Consider the following 8,104-nt stretch of genomic DNA (forward strand, 5'->3'; position numbering starts at 1 on the left):
GCGACAAGATCACTAAGCCAACAAATAACTTCATCGCGAAAAAACAACCTATGCTGACAAAATATTTTGTCGCAATGTTGTTTTGGTGACGGGCATAATTTGACGGCTGAGATTTGTCGCCTTAAAAATGAGCCGACGAAATATCAAGATTTGTCGAGAAAGATCTTGCGTGACATGCTTTTAGCGACAAAATTGCCGACAAAATTTTTCGTTGGGAAAGGCTCTTTGCCGACGAATTTTGACTTTTGCCGACAAACTATTTTTGTCGGCAAAGTGGAAATTTCTAGTAGTGGTAGTATTATCGACACACTCATTTTTACTTTTCACGCAAATATTTAATTTTTTATCTTCAGATCGAATGAGTTCAAGAAGATTAATGATAAAAAAATTAATAAGGACGTGCAGAAAGTAAAAATGTGAATGTAGCACTATTAACAGAAATGAATGCATGCATTATCCTATATGAATTTTCCAGGGTTGGGAATGTTGATATTTGACGTCAGGGCGTTCACATAACTTGAATTTCTATATTTTTAAATATCAATATGTTATTGACATGTTTGGATGACTGGGTCATTTGACACATAAAATAAGCTAGTCCCTCAAGGGAGAGTATGTAATAATTCAAAACTGATAAATAATAATAATAAGTGGGTTTTATAATGTCATATATTGTGTGATACAGTAAAAATGCAATTCTAAATTATACAATTGAAATTAAACAAATTTTTATACAGTTGAAATCAAACCAATTTTCTAACTTTATAGCTCGTTCGTAATTTCCTATGCATATAATAAATATAAAAAACTAAAAAATTATAATCACAATTATACACCATTTTATGTGGCTTGTCACGTTATATATCATTGCTTCACTTATGAATTCATGTGAGGTCGTTATATATTAAACTTAATCTGCCTAGCTAGCCACATTTTTAATATTAGGCAGAAATATACATCTTCACGTATTTGCATGTCATGACTAAAACTTTTGTTGCCCAAGTCGGGTGAGGAAGGAGTGGGGACCTGATGTCGCCACTCGCCACTGTAGGGAAAGCAGCCCTTCGTTTCTTTTATCAGTTTGGTAGGGAAAGCGGGCAGCCCTACGTATCTTTTGCCAATTCGAAGCTTCGTATCTTCCAAACATTTCTATATGCGCGTTTCTTTATTTTCTTCCGCGGTCAAATTTTGAAAAGCTTCTGTGTTGTTGCGGTTTTAATTTTTCTTTTTTATGAGACTTCGATTGTTTGAATGACTGAAAGACAATATTGGAGAAACATACTAACGAAGGGTTAGTTCGGTTGTTTAACACAGAGGAATGAAAAATGATGGATTCCACATTGGGTATATAACAACGTAACATACAATTAATACATGAAAGATTTTACTCCTAATAATATCGAGACATTTTGTGATACAAACCTAACACTTGGTAATAGGTGGTTAAATTAGAAAAATACCGATAATATTAGTGATGAATCATGCTAGACCTAAAAATTTATCAAGAAATTGGGAGAAGTGAGTGTGTGTTTTCTTTCTCATTAACTGAATTATATAGAATTAGAGTTACTTGGAGACTCGGAGACTAATATTTACAAATTAACGTAAAGAATCAAGGAAGAAGTTACAGTACTAGTAAAACCATGTCATGCATGGACTATTGGACGGTTAAGTTTTGTCCATGTTCTGAAGGGTGGCAGATTGTGTGCCCACCTGTTAGTTATGATATCCTTCTCATCTCCTCCTATTTATACTATCATGATTAAACTACATCAACATTTTATATTCTTATTGCTTTTTGTCTTATTATTTTTATAAAAAAAATTTAATATAAAATATTGACATGATTTAAGGGAACTTTAACGAAAAGCACCCGGTACTGTTCACTTTAACGAAAAACCACATTTTTACACTAAAAAGTCAATCCTTGTACTATTCATTTTACCCTTTATTTTGTCCTTATCATTAAAATTCAAAGTTTTCAAGCCCTTTTTATTAATTTTCCTATGATTTAATCGTAATTGCACAAATAAAAAGAAATGAGAATGACATCATACCATAAGGGCAGATAATCTGCCTCTGTTCTGAAGACATTTCAGCGAGGTCTCCAGGAAACAGTAAAGTTTTGTCTCATTGCGCGTGAAATCCCATGATTGTCACTGTAGTCTGCAACCCTAAACGGTTTTGACTAATTGACTTTAGTCTTCCTCAGAAACCAAACAGACTTTTATATAATCTCTCTAACCTTCTTTTACGATTGAAAATTCAAACTCAGATTCGATCAAATATTTGGGGGGCCATGAGTCAATTGGTATTATCTTAAGGGACTTGGATTCTCTGCCCTCCCATTTAGGTATCATTTCCGTGCCCTCCTGTTTTGTGTGGTCACGGTTAAGCCACGTCAATATTTTATATTATTTTTTTATAAAAATAATAAAACAAAAATAAATAGTAATATAAAATGTTTACGTGGCTTAACCGTGACCACAAAAACAGGAGGGCACGAGAAGGGCACAGAAATTGGAGGGCAGAGAATCCAAGTCCTATCTTAAGCATGCGCCCGAATCTTTGCGACAGATTTGTAATGTCGGTGTGGGAATAGTGGTTTACTCACTGTTTGTTTAATTGCCTTCAAATCAAGATAGTTTATGTCATCGAATAAAATATGGTCATGTTGCACTCATTAGAATGAGCGGTTTACTCATTATGTTTGTTTAATTGTCTTCAAATTAAGATATGTATATGTGTTTGGGCCCAAAATACTAGTTTGGGCCGAACTTAGAATTGTTTTCGGCCCGGAAGCATTCCTCAGAGGTCGGTCGTGTCCTATCAGAATGGGTAGTTGAATCTTGATACAATAAGGAGTCTTTGCAGGATGAGGATGCTGAAACTTGGGAATAAATAAGGCCTGATAAGGGGATGAGTTCAAAGTCCTAATAGGAGTAGGATTGGTCGAGATAAGATTGGATCGGGGTAAGGAGTCCTAATCTGAGTATAGTTTTGATTTGATCAGAAACAGGTTTGCTATTATAAATAGAGGGAGGAGTGTATCATTTAAACCTTCTCCAATTCAATACACAAACTGCCCTGCGCAAATTCTCGCTCTACGCGAAACCTCTCAACAACCTTGAGATTTTTATTTTATTTTTCGCCGACACATCTTCAGTTTAGATAAACAACACTATGAAGGCAATCAGAAAACATCTTCAGTTTGGATAAACAGCACTGCGTCGAGGCTGACTGGTTATCTATCCAAGTCCCGGTCGAGAAAGACTTTCGGGTCTTTATTGGCAGAGTTCATCTCATCAGCCTTTTTGGCGAGGTGAGGTGTTACAGTTTACCAGGGCTCGGCACATTGAATGCCGAGTTGTTTTATGATTGGATACTCACAAGTACATTTTAGAGTTCGGCACGCCGATGGCCGAACTACATTCACCATTAAGACATTTATCTCTTTCGAGTATCTGTGTCCGTATAGTCTAGTACCTATTCGGCGTAGTTACATTTTCACGACTAATATAACTGAAACCGAGCCCGGCACCGACAATTCGTGAACTTCGCAGAACTAGCAGCCTTGTTTTCAGGCTCTAGAACCTGAAGGTCGAGAGTGTTCCTTCCTCAGCCGCAATCGTAAGATTGAGAAGTCAACCGCGCACTCAACGCAACATCAACCCATTTTACTCATCGACCGAGCTTGGCCGACAAGTTGGCACACCCCGCATCAACCGAAAGACGTAGTTAGCTCACTAGTTACTTGGCTTGCGCGCCATGTAGGCTTGGTAGTTTTTAGGGTCAACATTTTGGCATGCCCAGTGGGACCAAGTGCTAAAACTACGAAGTTCATGACCATCGAGACACAATCGGTTAAAAAGAAAACAATCATGTGAAAGTCAACGACTGATCTGCCAGTTCGGAGTCATGGACAAAAAGTGTCACATGCGCGAAATCCACTCGTTGCTCTGACCCTTGAGACTGCAAGTGTGACACACCGAGAAAATGAAGTTTGTCTCGGTACCCAGTCCCGAAATATAGAAGTACCAAACTGAACCACATGCGTTTTCATTAAAGGAATAGTGGATGACTGCGACAAAAGCGGTGGTGAAAGCTTTGACCCTCCAACTAGGTTGTTTCTTCGAAGACGACTTGACGAGCAATCTTGGCAGGTTGAACAGACAGTTATCCAAAAAATGAACAGTTTGCTCAAGGTAATATAAAGTAATGGTGAGACATACACCCAATTGCTCGAATTATTAGTTAGCAGAGTTTTCACAAGGGGACCTGCTGATCAGTCTCGACAATTTCCACTAAAAAGTAATCCGCTACAGGCCGAAGTAGGATATACTTGGCCCAAAACAATTGACTTGGAAAAAAATGGAAGATCAAGTAGTAGGTCAGATGGATCCAACTAGAGAGTGGAAGTAGCATCCGTCAATATGATCGAGGTTCAAAGGATGATCAATTCGGCCATGAAAAAAGGGCCGAAGTTCCCGAAATTCATCCATCCATATCCAGCTTATGTGGAAAAATTTGAATATCCTAAAGGCTTCAAGATCCCAGATTTCAGCCTTTTTGTTGGAGAATCATCCTTGTCTTCGTTAGAACCAGTTCACTGCGCAATGCGGAGATGTCAATAATGATTTCCATAAACTGCGCTTGTTCAACTTTTCGTTGACAGGCTCAACATTCTCATGGTATATCAACCTCCCATCTAATTCCATCCAAAGTTGGGAAAAGCTGGTCGAGAAATTTCACGAACAATTCTATTGGTCGGGTATGGAAATGTCAGTTTCTTCATTGGCTAGGATGGCTCAAGCATCTGATGAGTCACCAATGGACTATCTTACCAGGTTTAAATCAGCTAGGAATTGGTGCCGAGTACCTCTGCCCGAGGTCGAATTTGTTAAGCTTGCTCTGAATAGGCTAGACATGGAGTACAAAAAGAAATTCCTAAGGCCAAACTTCTTAGATATGTACGAATTAGCCCAACATGTCGAGCAATATGATTATTTGCTTCGAGAGGAAAAGATCTCAAATTCCTCATCCCAAGGAACGATTTACAAAAATCCCACTGTCAGCTACGCATAGATGATGCGAGAATTACTTGACACACAAATTAAACCCTCTTTTTGACAATTGTAGTATAGATGTAAGTAGGGTATCGTTCTAGGCCGGGGATTAGGAGGGATTGCTAATCTATTCTAAATTAATTTAAAAATATTAAACAAGACTCAAGGACACAAAACTAGGCTAAAAACTCTAATAACTCGAAACACACTTAGAATGACTCAACATAATGAAAACAATCAATTTAGACACTAGGAACTGAAATGGACGGAAATTGAATTAAAAGACTAACAACAATGAAAACTAACTAAATAATATAATTTAATAATGGGGGGGGTTTGGTTTTGACGAGAAGTAAATTAAACTTAAATAAATTACAGAATTGACAAAAGCATGAATTAAGGTGAAAGGATAGGTGACGGACTAGCTAGAGGGTTCTTCTCCACACATGACACATATGCAACCTAAATTGATTTTCAGTTGTTCTTCCAATAAATTGTGAATGACAATGTTCCAAGTTAATTAGGTCCGCTTAAATTAACTCTTAGATTTCCCTAGATTCATTGGATTGAATGGAATACGCATTACAACCAAATTATTCCTCATCAAAGTCCCTAACTATGGAATACGCATGATAGAGACATTCAACAAAGATCATTAAGTTCAACGGAAATCATAACATTGACTAGGCATTCATAACTATGGAATACGCATGTTAATCCAGCCTAGAATTCACTTAACACGATTGTGGATAACAACCTTCACTACTTGTGAATATAAGTTCATAACGATTAGGTGAAATTTACTTATATTCTAGCATCAAATTCATGCATGTAAATTAAGTATGCATTCTTAATCGACATACAAAAATAAGTTATCAATCAAGCAGTTAAGCAAATTAAATCACAACTGAAGGTAATCAATTCATATTACAAATATATTCATGGCTTTGAACTTCCCCCTAGCTAAGTAGGGGATTAGTTCCTCATACTTGCAATTAAACAAAAACAATTGATATTAAACATAGACAAACAAAGTAGAATACACCTAGAATGCTCCAACAACTCCAATGGAATGGCTAGCACAACTCCAAGCACTCCTCCTTCTTTGCAAGCCTTGGAACTAATGTAAATGTGTATGAATTTCTGTGTGTTTTGAATGAGGTTGCTGCCATGGTATTTATAGGAAAAGGATGGACTTGTTTAACACAAAATTCTGGTGGAATTGAGTATGTGAGCAAGGCAAAGAGTGGGAATTGTTGGTGGGTTAGGTATTGAGTCATCCATTCACATGTCATGGTGAGTTAAGCATTGCATCATCCACTCACATGTCATGGTGATTTAAGCATTGCATCATCACTCAAATTTCTGGTGAAAGTGAATCAATGCCCACGGCATTGAAGAATTTCTTGGTTTTGAGTGAAGTTTTGGTCAATCCTTCTAGAAATTTATCCCTTCTTGCAACTTGTATTTGTTTCACCAGATTTTTAGCATGTTCATAGCCTCTTTTGTCTTCAAATTCGTCCATCCTCATGCCTCCATGCTTGCACAATCCAATCTTGGCCCAAAAATGCTCTAGAATGTTCCAAATTGCTTCTTTTTGCATACTTTGACACTAAAACCTGAAATTGCACAAAAATAACTTTAAACACTATAATTATCATAGTTTAGCTAATTAAAAGCAAGAAAACAAGCTAACTAAGTCGTATAAATATGCTCCTATCAATTTCCCCCACACTTAGCTTTTGCTAGTCCTCGAGCAAAACAAAGAAAACAAGAACAAGAAGTAACAAGAAAAACATTAGCTTCCCCCTATGTGACCCTCATAGAATTTCATTCGAGAACACAAATCAACAAGAACCATAGCTGGCACCAAACAAGCTAATCCAAGTTCATCTTCCTTATTCAAATATTAGCAGTAATCTTTGAATCATCCTTGAAGTGTAGTGTGTGAGATAGCCATGCTAATGCAATTTCAAAATTTTTATATTTTTAAAATCATCATATGCAAACTAGCAACCTTCTCACGGGATATACACTCAATCACACATGTGTTTAGTTTAAATGTGTTTCGCTCAAAGAATCAAATGTGAAAGTTCTACCATAAGCTTGCATAAAGATCACTTCTCCACAGTCATAATTGCAAAACTTAAATCAAGAGGACTTTTATTGGATGTAATGAGGTTTAGGGAGAGGGTTATTGAAATGAAAGAATAGGTAAACACAAGTTCCAAGCTACATTGCAAGCAATTCTTTTCTTTAGATTTATAAGAACTCAACCTTTCCAACGATTCTTTTAGCACCTCCAACCACACCCTTAAACTGAAACTTGAACAACTTTTTATTTTCTTTGTGTACAATCTTTCTTTTTCTTTTTCTTTTCTTCTCTTTTCTCTTTTTTTTTTTTTTTTTTTTTTTAATACAAACATGAAATACCCCCACACTTATTCTTTTGCCAAACACCTTCAAAGTACTTCACAAACGTTTCTCATAAGACAATCTCTCATTGCTTGCTTGGAAAGGGTAAGTTAAAAATGTTTCAGGTATAAGGGTAGACATATCTGGTGATAAGAAATAAAAGGCTCAACAAATACGGCTCAAATTGGCAATCTAATGATATCATTTTTCTTTGGGACACATGGTTATTTGGGCCATAGTGGTAAACCTAATGCCTCTATCATTTCCAAGTTCATGCAATCAATGACAAACATTTCGAAAGATCGTTACGCAAGTTCTAGAGATATATCTCACATAAGTTCATCACACATAAAAAAAAAATAATAGGAGTGTATGAAAAATGCACACACTTTTAATAGGCTCAAAAACTCACATAGGATGTATATGGTCACTAAATTCACATATGAAGCTTTAAGTCATGCTTTAGTTTCACATCAATAAGGCTATGTGCATTTGGTTTTTTCAAAGATGATCAAACATGTACAAAACTAACAAGAGAATTAGGAATTTCACAAAACACATGTTAACTAAGTTCTTGATGATCATGGTTCAAATTTGATCCAATTATATCATTGGGTCGGGAA

This window comes from Malus domestica, chromosome 12 (genome assembly GCF_042453785.1).
Source record: "Malus domestica chromosome 12, GDT2T_hap1".
In the NCBI taxonomy this organism is placed as follows: domain Eukaryota; kingdom Viridiplantae; phylum Streptophyta; class Magnoliopsida; order Rosales; family Rosaceae; genus Malus; species Malus domestica.